The 27,103-nt window shown below is 37.9% G+C and overlaps 1 long non-coding RNA gene across 1 annotated transcript in view; it reads left to right on the forward strand.

The window, feature by feature from the left end:
• The window catches only part of LOC133252060 (uncharacterized), a 707,608-nt gene that overhangs the window by 423,685 nt on the left and 256,820 nt on the right, over positions 1 to 27,103 (forward strand). Inside the window, exon 3 of the long non-coding RNA XR_009737797.1 lies at positions 2,574 to 2,643. This is a non-coding gene — a long non-coding RNA (uncharacterized LOC133252060). The remainder of the gene's footprint in view (positions 1 to 2,573; positions 2,644 to 27,103) is intronic.

The raw sequence follows: 27,103 nt of genomic DNA on the forward strand, positions 1-27,103 counted from the left end.
AATCCACTTGTTTCTTTCCCTAGCAGAACTGAGCACTTCTGTCTGATGTACCTCCTGTAGGAGAGGCTGGGCTGGGATGGGAAATGAGATTAGGAAATAACCTGAGGAACTTTCTCTTTTCATACCTGGACTCATTTCTTACCTCTTCTGCCTACTGTAGATATCTGAGTTGATTTGCTAGTGGTAAAGAATCCCCCTGCCAGTGAGGATATGTAAGAGACATGGATTTGATCCCTGGGTCTGAAAGATCCTCTGGAGGAGAGCACGGCAACCCAATCCAGTATTCTTGCTTGGAGAATCCCATGGACAGAGGACCCTGGAGGGCTGCAGTCCCTGGGGTCGCAAAAAATAGGACATGGCTGAAGTGGTTTAACATACACAAATGCACACGCACATCATGTATGTCAAAAAGTATGCTTTCTTATTTAAGTTGCATTTGTGAGAACATTCTCTCAAATACATGAAACATATTTGTATTGTTGTTTTCTTATTTATCAGTAGCACTTTAAATACCATTATCACAAGTGCCAGAGGGCTCAGAGCCAGGACCTGGGTAAAATGAATGAGATGCCCAGGGTGCAAAATTTAAGGAGACTCATTCTGTGTGTGTCGTGCCAGTGCAGAATCTCTGCACCTCTGTGCCACAGCCTCCTTAAAATTTGCACCACAAAAGCTTCACTTGCTTTCCCTAAGCCCACGCCTTAGGAGTACCTCTTTATTTTTTTTGAGACTCCCTTTCCTTAGATGATTCCTGGGTTGAGAATGAAGGCACTTTTTTACTTTGGCTTTTTCATAATAATGGGCTTAATTTACAGCCCTCTTGGAATTTGCCATGACAGGATAACAAGTTTAAAATCAGACAACGTGCTACTAAGGGCCAGGTGTTCAAAGTATAATAAACACCTCCCTAAAGATTAGAAAATGAATATTTAACTAGATGACTCCATTTGATTTCCTTCATTCATTTTTTATTATTTCAGTGAAAACGTTCTTGATAGAAATCACATTGACAGGATTTTAATATCTTCTGGTAAATGAAACCTGTCATTCTAATGGGCTTATTTCTTGACAGTAGCATTTGGTAAACTTTGGTGGCCACTGATTTTCTTTCTAGCTAAGACTAAAGGAATTCCTTGCACCTTGAACATCAAGAGTACACAATCTGTCCTGAGAGGCTGATAATTATGATGAAACTGGTTATATTAATTAGGTCATGTTTACAAAGAATTGGATGATTTTTTTTAAGTAGGAAAACAAAATAACCTCGTCTAGGGAAGCTTTAAGTGCTTAATTATTGTTATTTTCCTTTCAAAGGCAAAGAAAACAATCTTGCCCATCAAAACAGTTTTATGCAGAGAATGTTAGGTTCTTTTCTGAAAACCTAGGCCCAAGAAGGGAGGCTCTCTAGAGGTGACATTCATTAAAAAAATTAGCAGTTATTTTGGGAATAGAGGTCAACACACGTGGCTTTACATTTCCTCTGTGTCTATCTTAAGATTGTAGTTCCAGAAATGCTAATGTAGTGAGAAACATTTTAGAGCTCCAGTATCAGACTTTGTTAAGTATTTTCCAATAATCACAATTGATAGTTTGCATCTGATTTCCTATCAGAATCCAGAGAAAAGTCCCAAAGTAATGCAGAAAGCCTGATAAAAGCATCAGGTTTCTCTACACCCTCTCATATGCCTAAATGTTGTCTTGTCACCTTCATTTTCATGCTTATGCTGGAGAAGGCCCAGTGTAATTTTGTTGTCGCTGTTGTTTTTAACTTGTGCTGCCAACATTAAGGGAGATTCACAAGTGTGTTACTGTTTTTTGTTGTAAATTCTCTAAGATTCTCATGGAAGATTGAACCCAATGTAAAGGCATACTCAGGGGACACTGACACAAAATAAGGTATCCTGTTTTGCAGCTTTCGTAATGCTTGTTTCATTGCATTCCTTTGCACTGGATTGAATTAAAGCTGAACCTAAGATAAATAATGACCTTCTGATTGTCTTTCTATAAATGATGAAATGTATACAGTCACTCAACAGAGAGACAAATAAATAGCTTGCATGACCTTTGGGAGGAAAGCAAAACTATTAAAAGCTAGAGATGTGGTTTTATAAAAAAAAAAAAAAAATTTAGTTTGCTTTTTGTGTTTTTAAAAGCATTTTTTTTTTCCTTTCCATATCATGTTTGTTAATGGCTATAGTGACAGGAATTGTATTTCAGAATCTGCTCAAATCCTCATGGAAACAGCAACTGAGACTGAAGAAAAACTGGCTCTATCAGGTTAATCTAGGATTTCCAAACTGAGTTGAGATCAAAAAAGAAACCCAAGATTTCCCAGTGAATGGGGATCTTGGTTTTATTTATTCAAAGCTCTTCCATCACCACTCCTGTATGATGCTTCTGAAATGCAGAAACCTGTCACTTCGGAGATAAACTCCTAATCCACCTCTGTCCTTGGCATTCTCTGTGTTCAGTGGGCAGGTCTCTTTGGTGTGGATATTTCCTATCACTTATTCTCAGCACTACCTTTGTGTCATAAGCTGATAGCTTTAACTGATGCTTTTCTTGTCTTCCAGATTCAACGAAGACATCCAGACGGTTCCGCACAGGGTTTTGAGAGCGGCCCCTGTTGAAGCTCTTCTCCAGGTAATCCCCTGGAATGACAGCACGTGTGTCATAAGCCAAAAGCCTTGCTCCTGTGTTCATCCAATCAAAGCATCTGTGAGTGCTCCTCCCTAAGTGAATATGCAATTCAACAGTAGCCTCATTTGATAATTTTTCTTGTTCATAGTCAGGATTTCAACCTTTCTTGCTGCTCATGTATATATCGGGGGAAAAAAGGCATGTGTTTATCAAAAAAAAAAACAGCTGCTTCTTCCTCTTCCCAAGCTAAGTTAGTTTTCCAGGGCCCTCATTACACTCAGTGTATCCCTTACCATAATTCTCCCACTGCTTGATTTCATCTCTAGGCCAAGAGCTTCTTGCTAATAAAGATGGTGCCTTAATAATTTTTTTTTTTAACCTCCAGTGCCTGACATATAGGTGCTTAAAGAAAGTTGTTCAAATGATTGAATGAACTGATGAAAACAGAAACCTTAAAAAAAATGTATTGATATCCAGATATAAAGTCCACCATTTGTGACTCTAAGTTTTGATTTTATATGTTTAGTTTTTTCATTGGTGAGATCTTGCTTTCCAGCTAAGCAACCATGCTGACTTGGCTATTCTGTTAAATACACATGTGACCACATGTCCTTTCCCTTTCTGGTATATATTGATACACATTTGCGCAGGAGAAAGAATGTTCATATTGGAGGAAGACTTGACATGTTCTAATGAGGCTGACTATCTCAGAGCTGGTAGTTCTCACCCTGAGAATTCTTCCTGTCACCCAGTGTGTTTCAGTCAAAGCGTTAGCCAGTTGGTGAGCAGGATTTTGGAAAAGTTCCAAGCTATAGTTAATTACGTGCTTTTTCAAAGCTCGACTGTCTTTGCTGCCTTCATGGATGCCTTTTCTCTATTTAGCATGTGGTTTGTTTTGCTTTTCTGCATATCTAACCCTATTACAGCTTTCTTTCATAAAATCGAAACATACTATAACATCGAGGCAAATTACACATTGCATTAGATTTGTTCAAAGGTTTTAAAAAGGCAGTGAGATGACATATGTAATAACACTCTGAAAACTATAAAGAATGCTACTGCTAAAAAGAATTTATCATTTAATGTCATTCATTTCCCTTTTTAAAATGTCTGAATTTTGAACCTGTGACATGTATTTTTTGTGGAGTTTGGTGGAATTTTTGGTCTTTCTGGTTTTTGTACAAGATGAGTTATTTATATGTAGGTATATATGTGTGCTTTCTAGAGATTTCCAGGGTAGTTTTTTTTTGCAGTTCATTTATTTTGCTTTGGTTTTGCTTGTTCATGCCTGCAGAGAATAAACTTTATGAAAAAGCTGATACTTCAACTCTAAAAATGACAAGTCTGTGGGATTTGTAGGGGGGGTGGTCAAGAAAAAGAACAAGCTGAGGAAAAATTAAATAGTTCCCAAAGAGCATTTTACTTACTGAAATATAATCCCAAAGGAAATTGCTATAATGTAAAAGACTTGGAATAAGAATTCTTGGTATTAGGTACATGTAAGTTACAGTCAGAGGAGCTAAGAAATTGATGAGTTGTAGATAATCTCTGTTGCTGTGTTTGAAGACAGTTCATGGGTGAATTCTGAAATGGAGTCCTCTGTTGAATAGATACTTACTTTGGTAGCCTCAGTATTATTGATCCATTGAAGATAAAGAGGAAAATGTTCTGATCCATATGCTAAGAATTTGCTTTCTGGGGAAGGTAGACAGTCTCAGGCTTCCTAATTTTTCATTACAATTGTGAAGCCCGCCTAGGAAGACAGAAATGTAAATTATTAAAGAAACTGAGTTTTTGAGCCTTGAAGCAGAATTTGCAGTACTCTGCAAATTTTACAACATCTTGTTTGAAAATACACATTTCCCCCATCATGTTCAGAAACAGAATGAAAGATAATTCACTCAGGAGTGAGAAAAGTTAGCCATGACACTAAAACTCAACTGAATGTTTTAAAGTGTAGGTTGGGTTTTAGACACTTCCTTTAAGAATCAGAGATTTGTAATTTGAACAGCTGGCCTGCTGTTTGCTATTATGTCAGTCCTAAAATAATCTGTGGGAAAATTTAATGTTGTTATTAATATTTTAAATCTTTTGGTATAGATAAGCTGGTATAATAATGCTTAAGTTTTAAAATCATACATGATTTTTTTTCTTAAAACATCCTATTTTGTGTTATGACATGAATCAAAACTTTTTTAAAGAAAAGAATAAAGCTTGGTATATAGTGTGGGAGAATAAGCATTTTGCTTTCTTCTTCCCTAGATCACACACTAACTAGTAGGTAAAGGTGAGGGTTTTAGGACAATTCAGGCTAGAAATACATTCTCTTGACCATTTTTCTAACTGTAAAATATTGACCAACTACTTAATATCTTCAAATTATAGTTTTTCAACCTGTAAAGTGGGAATCATAATAGAAACCATCTTTTGAGCTTGTTATAATGATTTAATCAGGAAATAGATTGTAAATGGAGTAGTGTCTGGAAAAGAAAATAAATACATCGGATGTTCATTTATTCTAGCATCTCTGTGAAGGATACTGTGAGAAAAAGGTAGACTTTTTTTGACTCAAATGCTATGGGCTTTTGCAGACTTAGTAAGATATATCCAAAGTAGAACCTTTTATTTGTGTGATGACAAGTATGTCAATATATTTTGCTCCCAATTTTCTTTGGTTTGGAAGTGAGGGCTGGCAATACATATGTTCCAAGAGAAGTAAAAGTGTGACAAGGTCTTCTTTCCACTTTGACTGAAATGCTCATTAGTTCCTGCTAATGAGAAAAGTTTAGGTCAGAAGCCAAAAGAGTACATTCTCAGGATAAGAAATGAGAGGGGTCAAATAGCCAAGGTTAAGAATCAGGAATCCAGGTCAAATAGTGACAATGGATAATGTAGTATTGAGAATCAGATGGCCACAAGCAGAAGGTATATTATACTCTTTTGGAGAAAAGATATAAACACAAATTGTCACAACTGGAATGAATTAAAGCAGTGTGTTCCCTGACATCAGGCAGAATATCATTAGAAGAGTTTCCTTTGGAGTTATGACAAAAGTTAATTTGAAGCATTTTTATTTCTTGGATGCCAGATAATAGACAAATTTGCTTTAAAAGCAATATGCCTATATAATATACAAAATATTTGCTGGATGGAACGAGAATAGGGACAGGATCATGTTACAAGATATAGTTAGCATCAGAGGTGGCTTTGTGAAGATAGGTATTCTACTTGTGATGCCTTGTATGAACAAATGCCTCAATTCGTGTTTGGGTTTGATCACTCATTTATTCATTCATTCACTAGTTTATTCATACATTTTTAACTTATTTTATTCCTGTTAGATAACACGATTATACCATAATCTTTTTCTAACATTTTTCATGTTGATATGTTAACTTGCTAGTTCTGCTTTCTTTTGTTTTTCTCTTGTAGCCAAAATAGAGAACTTATCTTTTTATAGAGTTATGTGATAAGTGGTGATCAAGGAATATCTTCCTGCTCTCATGCTTGCCTCTCTGCAGTGCAGTTCCTCTCCACCAAACATTTAGAGGGATCTTTGTAAAATATGCATTCAAAAGTGTCATTCCACTAAGACTCTTTATTTACTTTTCCTTGGTCTCAGAAGACGATCTAACCTCTTCACCTGGACCTAAACAGCCCACATAATTTGTAACTCTCCAGCCCCATGATATTCCTCTCTTCTCACTCACCACTCTTCAGCCAACTTGAGCTGCTTCTTTTTCCTGGAATATCCCAGCCCTGAGGAATCAACCTGAGATTTCTGTGTCTGGCATCTCTTTGTGCCTCAGCAGAAGGCACTTGTTCCTATCCTTCAGATCTCAGCTATTACTTAATTAAAGAGTGCTTTTTTTGACTAACCTATGTTATTCTGTCATCACTCCACTTAATATCTTTAAAACATTGATCACAATCCACTATTTTTGTTTACTAATTTAATTAATTACTATGATCTCTTTTGACCCCATTAACATATATCTGCCAAAAGATGAATGATTTTTTCTGTCTCAGTTGGGACTCTATCCCCTGGAACCAGAAAAATAAATGTTTAGCAGTTGGTGGGTGCTTAATAGTATGTTTTAACAAATGAATGCATCACAGCTTTATTATCTTGTCACTATCATAGCTCATAATCTTCCTCATGCTTTGTGTTACTCAGTGTTTACTGAGGACTTAGGATGTGAAGGGAACTTAGACCTTAGGGGAATACAGATTAATAAAGACTTGATTCCTTTGCTCTATGATAGGGCTCACAGGTAGGTTTCTGCTTGTCTTGGCCAGTTCCTAGATTTCTGTGTATACAAAGAGACTGGGGCTATGTCTCGACACACTAATGAATGCCAGCAACACAGAAGAGAGAAGACAAAATACTCATGTCATAAGTTGGCCATTCCTGATGAGCTAATAGAATTAGCACACTTTCAAAATACCTTTCTTATGGAAGAAGGTGTTTTGTTTTTCTTCTGTAAGTCTCTCTAATGTGCCTGTTACCTTTAGCCATGGAACTTTTTTGCACAGGTGGAAGTCACTCTGCTCGTCCGCCCCAACCCTCCTCTCTCCTTCCTACACGTCCTCATGGCCCCTTCACCAACTGTCATCCTTCATATCTCAGTCAAGGACTCCCTTTCAGGGATTCATCCTCTGACTATTTCTCCACCTTCCCCTGACTAGGTTAATTTTTCTGCCCTATACTTTCCTGGCCCCAGGGACTTCTGTTCATAGCACTTAGCATTGTTGTCATTGTACATGGATCTGTGTCCTTAGTGGATTAATCGTTTGTCTGTCATACTGGACTGTGAACTCCATAAGGACAAGTCTTTGTTTTGCTATTTCCAATGCCAGCCACCTGATATTACACCATGTTTCCCTTAGGAAGTCGCCATTCATGTAATATTATATTGATTCCAAAGCACTTAATCTAAGATAACGTAATTTTGTTTAAACCTGGCCCTTAATGATTTTGATACATTCTCACTACTAGGGTTTTGTGCTTGTAGCTAGAGATGATGGGGCTTCCCTGGTGGCTCAGATGGTAAGGAATCCGCCTGAGATGCAGGATAATTTCATCAAGTAACAATTTTAAAATTTATGACAGTAAGTGATTATGAAACAGAGAACTACAACCATGGATATCTGTACCACAGAAAAAGAGATAGAATTTTTGTTGCCTGACCAAATCTCACCTCTTCAGTTTAGCATCATTCAGTTACTTTTGCCATCATTGTTCATCACCATTTCCAAATTTCTTTCATGTCTTATATCACTAAGATTAGTGATTAAAACATTTCCTCTCCAGATAGAAAACACAATTTGAACAAATGTTTCCCTGCTCAGGTTGCCTGGTGTCCTATCTCCCCAGAATATTTCAGGAAACAAAAATGGTAGAGTAACTTGCTTCATTTAATAGATGATTTTTGCCCAGTTTATTTGTTTTTAAGAAAAACAGGCTCCAAAAGTCCCATACCACTTTCTTTTTAAAAGGTAAAGGTGTAAAATGAGCAAGATATTTAGACTTTCAGAGCCATTGACTTAATATTTATAACCTTGAGGTTGCCTTTGATCCTAAATCAGCTTTTAATTACCATTGTAGTTATATTGGTGAAAAAACGATTCTATTATTTCCAGAGTACAGCAAGGATATGACCAATACTATCTCATGAGTACAGTTATTTTAAGGCTTTTATTACTATAGTTGGTTTATTATAATTCATTGTTCACTGATCTTCTAGACTATTTACTTAAGGTTCTGTTCAGTGTTACAGCTGCTACTGCAGCTGCTTTTCCTCTGAGATTCCACAGCTTCCTGAGAGTAGCAGGGTTTCTATTTGGAAGAGGGTATAATTGGGCTCAAGGGGGAGACTTAACTTGGTGTCCCCTGGAATGTGTTACAAGAGGGTGCATTATTCCCAACTCCAAGAAGAGGTTAAAAATATAAAGAGAATGGTAGATGAACTCTTTAACCATTACAAACTGACAGAAGCAACAATGAAACTGCTCAATTATCTGTCCACTTATTCAGCTAGCTAGCTAGCTTGCTATCCACAGCCAGTTGTACTTTTGTAGTAGATTCATTTAATAAACTTATAAATTTTTCCTGATTGCTCAATTCCCAGCCCAGCCTCATTTCTTCTTTTGGAAAAAAAAAATGTATTTTTCTTTATGTTTCTATACAATTTGTTTATTCAACAAACATGATCGAGTACCTACTGTGTGCCTGGGACAACTTTTGCAACTCATAAAAACTTAATTAGCAAGCAGACGAAAACAGTCATTCATCCTATTCTGTAAGCTTGAGAAATTGCCACTGTATTAGGTACTTTGATAAGTGGTTGCATGAAAAGTTTACAACAGCATATAGGTCTAGTAGTGGGATTGCTGGGTCATACGGTAGTGTTATTCCTAGTTTTTAAGGAATATCCACACTGTTCTCCGTAGTGGTTGTATCAGTTTACATTCCCACCAGCAGTGCATGAGGGTTCCTTTTTTTCCACATCCTCTTCAGCATATATTGTTTATAGATTTTTTACAATGGCCATTCTGACAGGTATGAGGTGATACCTCATTGTAGTTTTGATTTACATTTCTCTAATAATGAGCGATGTTGAGCATCATTTCATATGTTTATTGACCATCTGTGACAACCTAGAGGGATGGGATAGGGGGATGGAAGAAGGGAGGTTCAAGAGGAGGAGATATATGTATGCTTATGGCTGATTCACATTGTTGTACAGCACAAACCAACAAAACATTGTACAGGAGTTATCCTCTAATTAAAAATAAATTTTAAAAATATGGATTAAAAATACACACATGCCAAGTTTACAACAACAGTCTGATGACACAATCACCTAACTTTCTAACTGAATCAAGTAACAGAATCTTTCAACAATTTTGAAATGGGGGAAGGGCAGGAAAGAATGTAGGGTATTATGGACTAAAGGTATTTCTCTAAATGTGTTAGATGGTAGATGGCCCGTATTGTTTCAGTTTCATCCTGCTTATGCAAGGGCAGACATTTTAGCCACCTACAGAGTTAAACTTAACTCTTTTCATATTAAAAAAAAGTATTTTCATACAGTTTATTCTACGTAAAAACAAAACCCTCAAGTGAAGATTTATATACGGATATTTACAGTACGTGTCTTCGTTCAGTTCAGTCGCTCAGTTGTGTCCACTTCTTTTTGACCCCATGGACTGCAGCACGCCAGGCTTTCCTGTCCATCAGCAACTCCTGAAGCTTGCTCAAACTCATGTCCATCGAGTTGGTGATGCCATCCAACCATCTCATCTTCTGTCATCCCCTTCAATCTTTCCCAGCATCAAGGTTTTTTCCAAAGAGTCAGTTCTTCACATCAAGTGGCCAAAGTATTGGAGCTTCAGCTGCAGCATCAGTCCCTCCAATGAATATTCAGGACTGACATCCATTAGGATGAACTGGTTGGATCTCCTTGCAGTCCAAGGGACTCTCAAGAGTTTTCTCCAACACCACAGTTCAAAAGCATCAATTCTTCGGCGCTCAGCCTTCTTTATAGTCCAACTCTCACATGCACACATGACTACTGGAAAAACCATAGCTTAGGTTATATGGACTTTTGTAGGCAAAGTAATGTCTCTGCTTTTTAATATGCTGTCTAGGTTGCTCATGGCTTTTCTTCCAAGGAAGAAATGTCTTTTAATTTCATGGCTGCAGTCACCATCTGCAGTGATTTTGGTGCCCAAGAAAATAAAATGTGTCACTGTTTCCATTGTTTCCCCATCTATTTGGCATGAAGTGATGGAACCAGATACCAGGATCTTAGTTTTTTGAATGTTGAATTTTAAGCCAGCTTTTTCACTCTCCTCTTTCAGTTTCATCAAGAGGCTCTTTAGTCCCTCTTCACTTTTTGCAATAAGGGTGGTGTCATCTGTATATCTTTAGACTTCCATAGATCTATGATTGAAGTCTTCAAATGCTAGCTAGTCTTCATGGGACTATTCTGATTCGAATACATAAAATGGTAAACTGGTATTTCCCAGAGAGTAAATAACATGTAAACTGATGTTTCCAAGACAGTGAATTCATTTCAGAGGCCACTATATCCCACTATCTCTACTGAAGTATTTTGAAGTAAGTTACAGGCAATGTCAAAGAGAGGTTGACATTTACTCCCTGTCTGTGTACTTGTGGAGTTACAGAATCAACAGTCTTGCTCCAGGGCTGCATTAGAAGTAGAGCCAAACAGAGTGAGAGGAATCTTGGGACAGCGCACACCACACCTGGAAACCAAGTCCTGGTAGAGGCCACTGATTGCAGTCAGAGCAGACCACACCAGAACAAGACATGAAGTATCCCTGCCGGAATCAAAAGCACTCAGCTGTGTCCGACTCTCTGTGCCCTCATGGACTGTAGTCCACCAGGTTCCTCTGTCCATGGGATTTCTCAGGCAAGAATACTGGAGTGGCTGCCATTTCCTTCTCCAGGGGATCTTCCAGACCCAGGGATCAAACCCAGGTCTCCACTGTAGGTGGATTCTTTACCGTCTGAGTCACCAGGGAAGCCCTTTTCCATTAAAAGCAGCCCTTATGTCTCTCATCCCTTTTAGGCTTTAATCCTGTACAGCTAGAACTTGAAGAGAGTAGGAGGAGGCCAAAAAACAAACATAAAGAAACAACGAACACGACTAGCTCTCCTCACCCAACCTGTCCCTACTCTAAGACCCTATGTTTGAGGTTTACTTAGTGACGGAAGATCATTATTCAGATGAATGAATCCTAGAATTTAAACTGGTCTGGAATCAGTTGTTGTTTGGAAGGTGTGTGTTTGTTTATTTTATGGTGGTAATGGACAGGGGGAGAAGGCAATGGCACCCGACTCCAGTACTCTTGCCTGGAAAATCCCATAGATGGAGGAGCCTGGTGGGCTGACGTCTATGGGGTCGCACAGAGTCGGACACAACTGAAGCGACTTAGTAGCAGCAGCAGCAGCAGCAGCAGCAATGGACAGGGAGGCCTGGCGTGCTGCGATTCATGGGGTCACAAAGAGTCAGACAGGACTGAGCAACTGAACTGAACTGACCTGAATGTACATATGATACAAAACTTACCATTCTAACCAAGTGTTGGCAACCAAGGGTGGAATTCAGTGTCAGTACATTTCCATCATTGTGTAACCATCTCCACCATCCATCTCCATAACTTTTTAATCTTTCCAAATTGAAACTTTGTACTCACTAAATACTAACTCCCCATTACCCTCATCCCCAGTCCCTGGCTGTCACCATTCTATTTTCTGTCCCTAAGAATTTGACTACTCTAGGTATTTCATATTAGTGGAATACCTCTCCCCTTGTGACTGGTGTATTTCACTTAGCACAGTGTCTTCAAGGTTCATCCATATTGTAGTTCTTTTATGTGTCAGAATTTCTTTTCTTTCAAATAAGATTGCTCTGAGCTGTGAGCATGTTTTGTTTATTAAGTCTTCTATTAAAAGATACTTTGTTTCCACATTTTTTTCTATTTTGAATAAGGTTACTATTGTTGTAAACAGATGTTCAGATATCTAATTCCTCTCCCTTTTCACCAACCTCCTTTGCAGTTTTTCTTTTTTGACTCATTTTGTAGGTCTAAAGTAATATCTCATTTTGATTTTTATTTTCATTCCCCTAATTGTGATGCTGCTCATCTTTCCATGTCTTTCTTAGCCATTTGTATAGCTTCTTTGGAGGCATGTCTACTGAAGTCCTTTGCCCATCTTTTAAAAATGTCATTTTTGTTGTTGAGTTCTGAGTTCTATATATGCTCTGGATATTAATCCTTTATCAGACATAATTTGCAAATATTTTCTCCCACATTGTGAGTTGCCTTTTTCACTTTGTTGAGAGTGTCCTTTCTATACAAAGGCTTTACATTTAATGAAGTGCAGTTTGTCTAATGTTATCTTTAGTTGTCTGTGCTTTTGGTATTCAATCTAACAAGTCTTTACCAAATCTAAAGTCATAAAATTTTCCCCTTCCGCTGCTGCTGCTGCTGCTGCTGCTAAGTCGCTTCAGTCGTGTCCGACTCTGTGCGACCCCAGAGACGGCAGCCCACCATGCTCCCCCGTCCCTGGGATTCTCCAGGCAAGAACACTGGAGTGGGCTGCCATTTCCTTCTCCAATGCATGAAAGTGAAAAGTGAAAGTGAAGTCGCTCAGTTGTATCCGACTCTTCGCGACCCCCTGGACTGCAGCCTACCAGGCTTCTCCGTCTAAGAGATGTAAAAATTTGCTCTTAGGTTTAGGTCTTTGATCCATTTTGAGTTACTATTTGCATATAGTGTAAGGTAAGGGTCCAATTTCGATTTTTGTATGTGGATACCTAGTTTCCCAACATTATTTGTAAAAAGAAAAAAAGACAAAAACTGTCCTTTCACTGCTGAATGGTCTTGATACTCTTGTTAAAAATCATATGACCATCTATGTGAGATTTATTTCTGAGGTCTCTATTCTATTTCCTTGGTCTATATATCTTTCTTTGTGCAAGGATCACTGTTTTGCTATTTGTTTGCTTATTTTAAATATATAACTGAAGAGAACAGTTATATAATTTGTCCGAGATGCCTGATAAGTGCTTGGGCACTTATCTGCTTCATGCGTCTATCTGCTTCACTTAAGACCAGAAGTGTAAAGTGATCTTCTTATGGAGAAGACAAAACCCTGAGAGGACAAATGGAATAAAGGAGCCCCTTGGGTCTCAGGCTTGGAACTGTCACACTGCCATTTCTATCTCACTGTGCTGTCTAAAGTGAATTCTGTGACCGGACCCACTGCCGGGCTTAGATGATCACGGTCCATCCCTTTAGCTGGAAGAGTGAAAGGCCACAGGGCATAGGGGGCAAATTTAAGTCGCCCAGACCAAGGGCCTCGATAGGCTTTAAGGTCAAAAATTAACTTTTCTTGTTCTTATCTTATCTATGATTTCCTTTAGGGGAAAATGGAAACTAAAGTTTAATTTAAAAGAAGAAGGGAAATTGGTAGAGTTTAAAAAAATGTCTCTAGCTCCTTTGGTGCATGTTTGAATTCATTCTCATTAAATGTACAGGTGTCACTACTGCACACGTCTGGTTTCCTCACAAAACGTGAACTACTTGATGCCAGATGCCTTATTATCATAAACAGACTATTACTAATAAATACCATTTATATAGTACTCACCATGTGTCAGACTCTGATATAGTACAAACAGTATTCTATTTCATCATTCAAACAGCACTCCTAAGTAAATGATAGAATCCTCATTTTACAGATATCAAATTAGGGCACAGAGAAATTTCATTACTGGGCAGATTGTTTGACTTCTTATCTGCTGGCTATTCCTGAGGACTAAATCCACAGGTATACAATAAGGACAGAATGCCCATAAAGCAGGGGAATGGAACACTATTTTTAACAACAATCCCAAAGGAAGTTTTTCCAAAGGGAGAAACATTGTATTTGCAGAAATGCCATAAAGCAAAAAAGTACATCAAAGCAATCATAAACAAAGCGAAATAGCCCATTCAGTTTGATGCTCAACATTGCAAATAATTCACAATTGCCCATGCTATAGAAGAAAATCCACTGATATATAAATAAAATACAGACAGTGATAGACACTCTCTTGAAGAGAGACCTACTAGTGGTATAGGGGTGTGCGTGTGTGTGTGTTTCACTTTTGGGGTCTTCTTTCACATATATCTTGGCTTGTTCTGTTTGTTTTTTTAACCTAAGTTTTGCGTGCTTAATAATTTTATTGAATGAGTAAATGTCATATACAATTTAAATGTCTGACACAGTCTTATATTAAGATATGTGTGTGTGTATATATATATATATATGTATATGAGAAGGATATATATATATATGAGAAGGAAATGGCAACCCATTCTAGTATTCTTGCCTGGAGAATCCCATGGACAGAGGAGCCTAGTGGGCTATACAGTCCATGGGGTTGCACAGAGTCAGACATGACTGAGTGACTAAACAACTACATACACACACAGACACACACACACACACACACACACACACACACATATATAAAACATCTCTAATGAGCCAAAGTCCTTACATTTTCTTTCATTAAAACAAAACAAAGTTATAGTAGGTTCACATTGAGTTATAATTCAATCTTTGGATCCAGACATATCCTGTTTTGCTGTGTTCCATTAACTTATGCTTAAAGATTTATAAAAAAAAATGTTCTCTGACCATTTTTACACAGCCTACACTTATTTGGATTCAGAATAAGATACAAGAATTTTAACATTTTATTATGAAAATAATATGATGGAATAGAATAAGAGCTGAATGATTAATTTTGTATGGCCAGAACACTGTGCAAATTTAAATGATATTAATGCTTTCATTTTTCCATAGTCAATATTTGCATTTCTTAATCATGAAAATCTGCTTAAAAAATAAAGTGAATCATGATCTTGAAGCTATGAGGAACAGGGAATTATTTTAAAAGAATTTCAGGCTTAGCTACACAGCTCTTGATCGAGGTCAAAATTCTGAACACTGGGATGTTAGAGGTCTAATTCAGCTGTCCACGCTTTCTAACATAGTTGAATGTTAGCAATCATTATACTTGGAACCAATAAGTATCTAGAGCTGTTCTGCTTTTAGAATGGCCTTTGGTCTGCAGAGGAGAAAAGACCTCACTTAAGCTTTTAACAGGGCTATTTTTATGATGTCAATTATTTACATAGTGATTCTTCTAATCTGGTATTCTTCCACCTCTAAAAAAAATACTCCCTCAAAAAAAATCAGTAGAAGTAGAAATCCCTCTAAACATTATTAAAGCCTGCATAAAAGCATATGGGTATCATCAAATATTATAATTTTGGGAAGTGATTCAGAATTCTTCATGAGACCCTATTTTCACAGTACCACTAGAGAACAGTACACTGGGCCACATACGGAACAACTAGTTCATATTTTTTCTATCTATTGGAAATAAAATTAGTTTATTCAAGAGGCAAAATAGATTCTTGTAATATATATATTTTTTATTCTGGAGCATAGGTAAAGCTAATTCTCCCCATCTCAAAGACTTTTAAAAATTCCTCCTTATGGAATGAAATGCAGAGTCTTTGAAAATCAACAGTAGCATTGTTTGAAGGGCACAATATGGTGCTTCTCACTTGCCCTAGCTTAGGAAAGAAATTAGGAAAGCTTGTTAGAACTCTGTTTAAAACAAGGATACATAAACTCTAAAAGGATACATAAACTCTAAAAGGTCTAAAACTCTACAGCATAAACTATGCTGATATTTATTTTGACTCTGTTTTTGTGGTTACTTATGTCTCAGCATTTGCTGTGTGGTAAATAGGAGAGTAAAGGAGAAAGGCTTTTAATGTAGTGGAGCCACCCCCACTGGGCTCAAGAGCATCATGATTAATTAAATGGAGTGCTGGTGCTTGTTTTAGGACTCGCCTTGGAAAACTGTGTGAAGTTCTGCTTGGACTCCTCCCACCTAGGTAATTCTTTTATTTCAATCCATTCGGTCAGCTTAAGTTTTCTACTTCAGTCCTATCTTAGAAATAACCAAAATTTCATGACTTATTCTTCATCTTACTCTATCTCTGCTCTTGCAGAACTTAACTGACCTGTCACCTGTATTCTGTTTGTGCTAGTAAAGCTCATTTCACACAATTTAGCTTGTATTTTAGGGGTAAAATTTTATGTTACAATCCTGTTACAAAGGAACAAAAAAATTCAATAATTTGATGCCTCAAAGCCCAAATTCCTCAACAAGACCTTAAAAAGTGTCACAGGGTACATGGAAAGTCCTTCACACCTAGAGATTCTTGGCAGAGTCCTCCTACCCACAGGTTTCACATAAGGTGACACCTCTTCTTGGGATGATCTTGATTACTCACGAACCTTTATCTATAGTTCTTCAGGCACTCTATCAGATCTAATCCCTTGAATCTATTTTTCATTTCCTCTGTATAATCATAAGGGATTTGATTTAGGTCATACCTGAATGGTCTAGTGGTTTTCCCTACTTTCTTCAATTTAAGTATGATTTTGGCAGTAATGAGTTCATGATCTGAGCCACAGTCAGCTCACGGTCTTGCTTTTGCTGGCTGTATAGAGCTTCTCCATCTTTGGCTGCAAAGAATATAATCAACCTAATTTCAGTATTAACCATCTGATGATGTCCATGTAGAGTCCTCCCTTGTGTTGTTGGAAGAGGATGTTTCCTATGACCAGTGTGTTCTCTTGGTAAAACTCTGTTAGCCTTTGCCCTGCTTCATTCTGTACTCCAAGGCCAAAATTGTAACTCGAGGTATTTCTTGACTTCCTACTTTTGCATTCCAGTCCCCAGTAATGAAAAGGACATCATTTTTTGGTTTTAGTTCTATAAGGTCTTGTAGGTCTTCACAGAACCGTTCAAGTTCAGCTTCTTTAGCATTACTGGTCTGGGCATAGACTTGGATTACTGTGATACTGAATTGTTTGCCTTGGAAACGAACAGAGATCGTTTGGTCATTTTGGAGACTGCAGCCAGTGGTTCTCTGAGGAGGCCATACAAATAGCTGTGAAAAGAAGAGAAGTGAAAGGCAAAGGAGAAAAGGAAAGATATACCCATTTGAATGCAGAGATACAAAGAATAGCAGGAGAGATAAGAAAGCCTTCCTCAGTGATCAATGCAAACAAATAAAAGAAAGTAATAGAATTGGAAAGACTGGCGATCTCTTCAAGAGAATTAGAGATACCAAGGGAACATTTCATGCAAAGTAAGTAAGTAAGGTCTCTCAGTCATGCCTGACTCTTTGCGACCCCATGGACTGTAGCCCACCAGGCTCCTCTGTCCATGGGATTCTCCAGACAGGAATACTGGAGCGGGTTGCCATTTCCTTCTCCAGGGGATCTTCCCAACCCAGGGATCAAACCCAGGTCTCCCGCATTGCAGGCAGATGCTTTAACCTCTGAGCCACCAGGGAAGACAAAGATGGGCGCAATAAAGGACAGAAATGATATGGACCTAACAGAAGCAGAAGATATTAAGAAGAGGTGGAAAGAATACACAGAAGAACTGTACAAAAAAGATCTTCACAACTCAAATAATCACGATGGTGTAATCACTCACCTAGAGCTAGACATCCTGGAATGTGAAGTCAAGTGGGCCTTAGGAAGCATCACTTTGAACAAACTAGTGGAGGTGATGGAATTCCAGCTGCTGCTATTTCAAATCCTAAAAGATGATGCTGTGAAAGAGTGGCACTCAATATTTCAGCAAATTTGGAAAACTCAGGAATGGCCACAGGACTGGAAAAGGTCCGTTTTCATTCCAATCCCAAAGAAAGGCAATGCCAAAGAATGTTCAAACTACCACACAATTGCACTCATCTCACAGGCTAGTAAAGTAATGCTCAAAATTCTCCAAGCCAGGCTCCAGCAGCACATGAACCATGAACTTCCGGATGTTCAAGCTGGATTTAGAAAAGGCAGAGGAACCAGAGATCAAATTGCCAATACCTGTTGGATCATCAAAAAATGAAGAGAGTTCCAAAAAACATCTACTTCTGCTTTATTAACTATGCCAAAGCCTTTGACTGTGTGGATCACAACAAACTGTGGAAAATTCTGAAAGAGATGGGAATACCAGACCACCTGAACTGCCTCTTGAGAAATCTGTATGCAGGTCAGAAAACACCAGTTAGAACTAGACATGGAACAACAGACTGGTTCCAAATCAGGAATGGAGTATGTCAAGGCTGTGTATTGTCACCCTGCTTATTTAACCTATATGCAGAGTACATCATGAGAAATGCTGTACTGGATGAAGCACAAACTGGAATCAAGGTTGCCAGGAGAAATATCAATAACCTCAAATATGCAGATGAAACCAACCATATGGCAGAAAGTGAAGAAGAACTAAAGAACCTCTTGATGAAAGTGAAAGAGGAGAGTGAAAAAGTTGGCTTAAAACTCAACATTCAGAAAACTAAGATCATGGCATCTAGTCCTATTACTTCATGGCAAATGGATGGGGAAACAGTGGAAACAGTGACAGATTTTTTTGGGCTCCAAAATCAGTGCAGATGGTGACTGCAGCCATGAAATTAAAAGACACTTGCTACTTGGAAGGAAAGTTATGACCAACCTAGACAGCTTATTAAAAAGCAGAGACATTACTTTGCCAACAAATGTCCATCAATTATGGTTTTTCCAGTAGTCATGTATGGATGTGAGTGTTGGATTATAAAGAAAGTGGAGCAACAAAGAATTGATGCTTTTGAACTATGGTGTTGGAGAAGACTCTTGAGGGTCCCTTGGACAGCAAGGAGATCGAACCAGTCCATCCTAAAGGAAATCAGTCCTGAATATTCATTGGAAGGACTGATGCTGAAGGTGAAACTGCAATACTTTGGCCTCCTGATGTGAAGAACTGACTCATTGGAAAAGACCCTGATTTTGGGAAAGATTGAAGGTGGAAGGAGAAGGGGATGACAGAGGATGAGATGGTTTGATGGCATTGCCGACTCGATGGACATGAGTTTTGAGTAAGCTCCAGGAGATGGTGATAGACAGGGAGGCCTGGCATGCTGCAGTCCATGGGGTCACAAAGAGTTGGACAGGACTGAGTGACTGAACTGAACTGAACTGACAACTCTTCTCTGAAACCCTCCCTCAGTTCCCTGTGTAGAGTTTGTTACCCAATGCTATATCTTCTGTTTTCTTAATACCAAGTCCATAATTATTGTGGAATACCTATTTATATACAAATTTTATAGCACCCATTAGCTAGTGTAGCCCTTCAAAATATGGACTATATAATGTTCATCCTTATTTGTCATATGATTCACCTCCCAAATAAATATGTGTTAAGTAGTTTAAATAGTCCTTACTAAACATTTATCGAGTAACTAGTTATATCTTTCATTTTGTTTGTTTCTATCCCCCACTCCCCTCACAACCCTCAGACTTTAAGTTCTAAGGGGTGGGTATTCCTGTATATTTTTTTCACCACTGTTAATCAGTGCCAGATACACTACCTGGTATAGTTGGCATGCAATAAATATTTATAAAATGAGCAAATACATGGATAAGTGAGAATGTCAGTGGCTGATGATAGCTTTTAATGTTCAAGAGAGTTTAGTATGCAAAAACTTCTTTGCCATAAAAGAATGAACCTCTATTTTAAATATTTTGGCATCATGGAGAAGATAGTTTAAAAATATACTTGTGGTTTTCAGAATGTGGGTTTTGGCCCATCTATTTGACATGCTGTCAACTTAGGTGACTATGTCCAGCATTTTTAAAAAAGAAAAAATAAACTGTATTTTATTAGTTTTCTACTACTGTGTAAAAAGTTACATAAGCTTAGCAGCTTAAGACATTAATTATCTCAAAGTTTCCATTGGTTGGGGCTTGGACTGCAGGTTACCTGCTTCCTCTGCTCAGGGTCTCACAGGCTGAAATAAAGGTGTAAGCAGGGATGTCTCAGAGAAGGCGAGGGCACCCCACTCCAGTACTCTTGCCTGGAAAATCCCATGGACGGAGGAAGCTGGTAGGCTGCAGTCCATGGGGTCGCTCAGAGTCGGACAAGACTGAGAGACTTCACTTTCACTTTTCACCTTCATGCATTGGAGAAGGAAATGGCAACCCACTCCAGTGTTCTTGCCTGGAGAATCCCAGTGACGGAGGAGCCTAGTGGGCTGCCATCTATGGGGTCGCACAGAGTCGGACACGACTGAAGCAACTTAGCAGCAGCAGCAGCAGGAATGTCTGGCTCTTATCTTAGTCTTGAGGTTATTTCCTGTGACACTATAAGTTATAGAAAGAAACAGGTATTTGCTTTTCATTGCTTTTCTGGCAGAGATCTTCTAAAATCATTGGAATTCCCTAAGTGATGGCAAAAGATGTCTTTTGTTATGTTAATGGTGACTTGCAGACCACCTAAGGATGAGGGCTGGTTACCAGGAAAACCAACCATGTGATTAGAGGGTTGAAACTTCAAATCCCACCTCTTGACCTACAAAGATGGTTGAGGGGCTGAAGGTGTATCACTCACCAATGCCCAATGATTTAATCAATGATGGTAGTTAATGAAGCCTTCCTAAAGATCCCAGAGGGCTGGGTATGGAAAATTTATGGCTTGACAAACAGGTGGAGATTCCAGGAGTGTGGCAAAACTGGAGAGAAGTGTGTCTTTTCCCCCTACCTTGCCCTATGCATCTCTTTTATCTGGCTGTTGAGCTGTGTCCTTTTCATAAATGCCAACAATCTAATGAGTAAATGGGTTTCTTGAGTTCTGTGAATCATTCTAGAACATTAATTGAATCTAAGGAAGGGATGTGAGAACTTCTGATTTATAGCCATTGAGTCAGAAGCTTTGAAGATAACTTTGTTTTGTGATTGGCATGTCTGAAATGTGTATACGTATGTGTGGAGGGGGTAGACTTGTAAGATTGAATCCTTTATCTGTGAAATTTGATGCTATCTCCAGATAGGTAAAGTCAGAGTTGACTTGTGGGACCTGAAACTGGTGTTTACAGAGTTGCTTGCTGTTTTGAGGGCGCTCCTTCCTAGTAATGTTGGAATTGGTAGCAGAACCTGTTTATGTTCCAAGATCATGTATTTGGTGGAAGAATTCATTTCTTTGCAGATATAGAACATCTGGCTTCTTTAAGGCTAGTGGGGTCTGCTACAAGTCTTTGACCTCTAAACCTAATTTAAGGGGATCACCTGATTAGCTCAGGCCCACCCCAGATGATCTTCCTTTTGATTAACTTAACTTTAACTGTTTGGGGGCTTGTTTTTGTTTTGACTGTTTGCCACCCCATGGACTGCAGCACACCAGGCTTCCCTGTCCATCACCAACTTCTGGAGCTTGCTCAAACTCATGTCCATGGAGTCGGTGATGCCATTCAACCATCTCATCCTCTGTCGTCCCCTTCTCCTCCTGCCATCAATCTTTCCCAGCATCAGGGTCTTTTCTAAAGTCAGATCTTCGCATCATGTGGCCAAAGTATTGGAGCTTCAGCATCAGTCCTTCCGGGGAATATTCAGGATTGATTTTCTTTAGGATGGACTGGTTTGTTCTTGCAGTCAAGGGACTCTAAAGAGTCTTTTCCAATACCACAGTTCAAAAGCATCAATTCTTCAGTGTTCAGCCTTCTTTATGGTCCAATTCTGAAATCCATACATGACCTCTGGAAAAACCATAACTTTGACTACACTGGCTTTTGTCAGCAAAGTAATGTCTCTGCTTCTTAATACTCTGTCTAGGTTTGTCATAGCTTTTCTTCCAAGGAGCAAGTGTTTTTTAATTTCATGGCTGCAGTCACCATCTGCAGTGATTTTGGAACTCAAGAAAATAAAGTATGTCATTGTTTCCACTGTTTCTCCTTCTATTTGCCATGATGTGATGGAAGCAGATGCCAGGATCTTAGTTTTATGAATGTTGAGTATTAAGCCAGCTTTTTCACTTTCCTCTTCCACCTTTATCAGGAGGCTCTTTAGTTCTGCTTTGCTTTCTGCCATAAGGGTGGTATCATCTGCATATCTGAGGTTATTTATATTTCTCCCAGCAATCTTGATTCCAGCTTATGCCTTATCCAGCCTGGCATTTCACATGGTGTACTCTGCATATAAGTTTAATAGCAAGGTATATACAGCCGGGGCACACTGCTTTCCCAATTTGAAACCAGTCCGTTGTTCCATGTCTGGTTCTAACTGTTGCTTCTTGACCTGCATACAGGTTTCTCAGGAGGCAGGTAAGGTGGTCTGGTATTTCCATCTCTTTAAGAATTTTCCACAGTTTGTTGTGATCCACACAGTCAAAGACTTTAGTGTAGTCAATGATGCAGAAGATGTTTCTCTGGAATTCTCTTGCTTTTTCTATGACACAATGGATGTTGGCAGTTTGATCTCTCTTTCCTCTGCCTTTTCTAAATCCAGTTCGAACATTTGGGAGTTCTCAGTGCATGTATTGTTGCAGCCTAGCTTTGGAGAATTTTGAGCATTACATTGCTAGCATGTGAGACGAGTGCACTTGTGCGGTAGTTTGAACATTCCTTGGCATTGCCTTTCTTTGGGATTGGAATGAAAACTGACCTTTTCCAGTCCTGTGGCCACTGCTGGGTTTTCCAAATTTGCTGGCATATTGAGTGAAGCACTTTTTCAGCATCTTATTTTAGGATTTGAAATATTTCAGCTGGAATTCACTAGCTTTGTTTGTAGTCATGCTTCCTAAGGTCTGCTTGATTTCGTGCTCCATGATGTCAGGCTCTAAGTGAGTGATCACATCATCATGGTTATCTGAATCATTAGATCTGTTTTGTATAATTCTTCTGTATATTCTTGCCACCTCTTCTTAGTGTCTTCTGTTAGGTCCACATCATTTTTGTCCTTGTATTGTGCCCATCTTTGCATGAAACATTCCCTTGATAGCTTTAATTTTCTTGAAGAGATCTCTAGTCTTCCCCATTCTATTGTTTTCCTCTATTTCTTTGCACTGATCACTTAGGAAAGCTTTATTCTCTCCCCTTGCTATTCTTTGGACCTCTGCCTTCAGATGGATATATCTTTCCTTTTCTCTTCTTTTCACTTTTTCCTTTCCACTTCTTTTCTCAACTACTTGTAAGGCCTCCTCAGACAACCATTTTGCCTTTTTTGCATTTCTTTTCCTGGAGATGATTTTGATCACTGCCTTTTGTACAGTGTTATGAACTTCTGTCCATAGTTCTTCAGGCACTCTGTCTATCAGATCTAATACCTTGAATCTATTTTTCACTTCCACTGTATAATCGTAAGGGATTTGTTTTAGGTCATACCTGAATGGCCTAGTGGTTTTCCCTACTTTCTTCAATTTAAGTCTGAATTTTGTTGTAAGGAATTCATGATCTGAGCCACAGTCAGCTCCTGAACGTGTTTTTTGCTGACTGTATTAGGGTTTATAGATTTAATTATATCTGAAAGTTTTCTTTACCTCTCCATATAATATAACTTAATCAATGCATAGCACCTTATCTTTTATAGACGTTGTCCTTACTAACAGGGAGTAGTGATTATACAAAAGTATGATTCATTGGAATCACTTTACAGTTTTACTTACCATATTGCTTTAATAATATGTGTGTGTACATTTACAGGCACATGCATTAAATTATGTGTCTATAGCTGTGTAAGCACCCAGTTATAATGCAAAGTCTATTTTACACTGTGGGTCATGTTGTAAAAACTTGAAAATCACTGTAGAGGATAAATTTTACAGTACTTTTCATCTTCCCAAAGTAAGGAAATACTCCAGTCATAGGTAATGCTAAGCAGCTCTAGAAGTTCATTTTCTGATATTTATACTGACTATTGCAATTTTTGCTTTCATTCGTTCCCTCAATCAGTGGTTATTGAAAGCACACTGTATGCAAGGCTTTGCATAGGTTCCTTGAAATCAACAGTCAGCATGGAAAATACTATGTGTACCCAAATAAATGACTAGTGTCATTCCAGGGTGGGAATGAAGGAAAGTGATAGAGAATATTGAAAAGAAAACAAAGGTAAAGATATTTTGAAAGAGGTTTTAATATCACTGCCTTTGCTCAAGGACCACATTTCTTTTCCAGCTTCCTAAAACTCAGCTTCATAGTTCAATAATAGCAGAAATAAGACAAGTAATTAAAAAGAGAAGAAAGGAAAAGATTAAAGAAAACTTATAAAGGAACCAATGTCTGGAATATGCTTCTCATACATTTTAAAGAAATAATATCATTCTACTTGGCAATTAAAACAGAAATTAAAGTGCATTTCTAATATAATATCTTTTATTTTTTTATAGTTTTATTACTCGCCTCAAGTCACTTCAAGTCTCAGGAATGAGGGCAAGCACCCACTCAAGTTGCTATCAATAAGGCTTATGAGTCCTTGCATTTGCTGAGCTTGCAATTGGTTTGGCACAAGCTGTGAAACTTCCCCAAATCAAGCACAAACCCTGCTCTCATCCATCTCTGCCACCAAGCAGAAGCCAGTGGCAAAGAGGAGATCATACACATTATACTTTGATTGTTATTTGGACATGCACACTTCCCAAATTGCTCATAAATGAATGTCAATTTCCCTAAGCCAAAGCATATTTTGATTAGTTAATTTTATTGTGACACACCATCCATTGTTAATGCACTGGAATACTGTTGTACATCAAAGCTTAGGTTGGAAATTTTAACGCCTCTGTCTCATCTTTTAATATGTCATCTATGGAAAGGGCTGCTCTGTTTTTCGTTTTGAGACGTTGTGTTCTGTACAAAGAAATGTTTTCTCTTAGTATCTTGAGACTTTCTGTTTCCAAATGAATTCCGATTCAAGGCTGTGGCATAATCATCAGTTCCTAGGCAGTTAGATAAGGAAACCTTCAGTTTAGTGGTTGTGAACCAATTGTCAGAGGACTGGGTGTCTGCAGTTGTCATATAGTGCCCTTTAGTTCCTTAGTGCCTTAAAATTTCTATCAGAGTCATTGTCTTCTGTGATCCATTGATATTTCTCCCATAGTATCAATGACATCTTTGAGAATCTCAAAAACTTAATGCATGTGTCACAGACTCTTTTATTAATTTTGTTGATTAGAGTTGTGGATTTATGGAATTCATAATTTGGACTCAAGAAAGACTTGTTCCCATTGAGCTACAAAACCTGAGAGATTAATTACCCTCAACCCCAAGCTCACTCTTCAGTCATGTTCCACCTCTGTTAGAAAAAATAAACATGGAATGCAAAATAAAAGTTTTCTTTTCATAGTTGTCACTATATTTTTATAGTTGTCACTAATTGTTTTTCAGCGATCATGGGCAAGATGTAATTATCAAAAATTATGTTAAAATTCATAATTATATATGAAATTAAAAAAAGAAATAGAAGTTCCATCTACAAGGTAGTCTAAATATTATAAACTCTATTAAATCTAACAAAGTACCGAGAATGACAACCTTGAAATACTTGAGTCAAACCCTTTATCTCCTGTCCATGAATTCTGTAGAGATAACTAAAAATAAATTGTTTACTCCTTTTTCTGTAATAGAGATTTCAGTTCTCTCTTTGTACAGCTTTTCTTAGTGATGTTGCAGCTATTTCCACTTCTGTGTGTATTAATGCAAAAAGAGTTCAAGGGTAGATGTCCTTCAGATAATTCAAAATACATGTTATAGTTGCAAAAGTTCAGTTTCCAATGAATAACCTGCGCTTAGCACAGAGTGGCATTTAATTTAGACGTTCAGCAGTATAGATTATTGGTTCTGGGGGTTACACCTTGGCCGGTAATGAGCACAAAAGTGACATGTGACTGATGTTATTGTTTGCAAATTATTGTACTGCCAGTGAAGGTAACTATTAAAGACAATCAAACAGAACCCAGCTGTATAGTGAAATCATTAGTTTCTGCAAATATCTTGTGATTTATTCAAAAGCTTTTACATTATGAAATGCTGAAGAATCTGAGAGACTACTCACCATCATCTAAGGAGGTTGTGACCTCACAGATTAAATGGAATGATGAGTTTCTGTTGTCACAATGACACTGACTTGAAGATACACCCTTGGTCATATAAGGTTAACTTGGTGGGATTAAAGCAATGAATGGATTTACATAACATTTGAAAGTCTGAGATAGGATCTTCATTGTCAAATAAAATATTGACTTATCAGAGATTGATTTGCTGTTAAAAACATTCATTTCTGGTATAGAATAAAATTCTGAAAAACATTTATCTTATTAATAGCTCTTCCTTTCCAAATATATTTTAAGGGAAGTTTCTATTTGTCTGGAATATAGCTCCATCAATCTCTGAGCTTTTACCATATTCAAATTCTTATCATGATAATTTTCTCTTACTATTCCCATTTTTCTCTCCCTGAAATGCACAGAATAACATAGATGGTGATTGGCAACTTTAAAAATGATCTCAGGTTTTCAGATTATTTTTTTACTCATATATGATTGAGCTCTTATCTGAGGTTCATCAAGACTGAGTAACTTGTATCATCAAAAAAAAAAAAAAAATCAAATGCCTTCATTTCTCCAGTCTACCATTCCACCATTTCACTAGTAGGATTAATGGCATATTTAAATTTTCAGTTTTCCAAAGAAGCTCTTTCATTGTTCCCTATCCTACCACTGTGCTGAGTTAGTATTTAAATGTTTCATTTTGTGCATTTCAAACTGTCAGGCTGAAGAAATACCAATAAGTGTGTTAGGTTTAGATAATCGAAAATTCCCTTTACTCAGCTTCTTAGTCTATATTTATCTGTCTGGCTGTGAAATCTATTCCAAGTGTATTCATCTACCACCCAAATCTATTCACCAAGCATCAAGACTCATCAGTGAGATGGAATAATGCCATTTAATTAGTCTTTGATATACAGCTTAATTAGGTCTTAATAAGGGGTAGTGCATCCTAAAATCAATTATCTTGCTCTTTTTAATAAGAGCAACTAATTAGTAGG

This window comes from Bos javanicus, chromosome 7, assembly GCF_032452875.1.
Source record: "Bos javanicus breed banteng chromosome 7, ARS-OSU_banteng_1.0, whole genome shotgun sequence".
Lineage (NCBI taxonomy): Eukaryota > Metazoa > Chordata > Mammalia > Artiodactyla > Bovidae > Bos > Bos javanicus.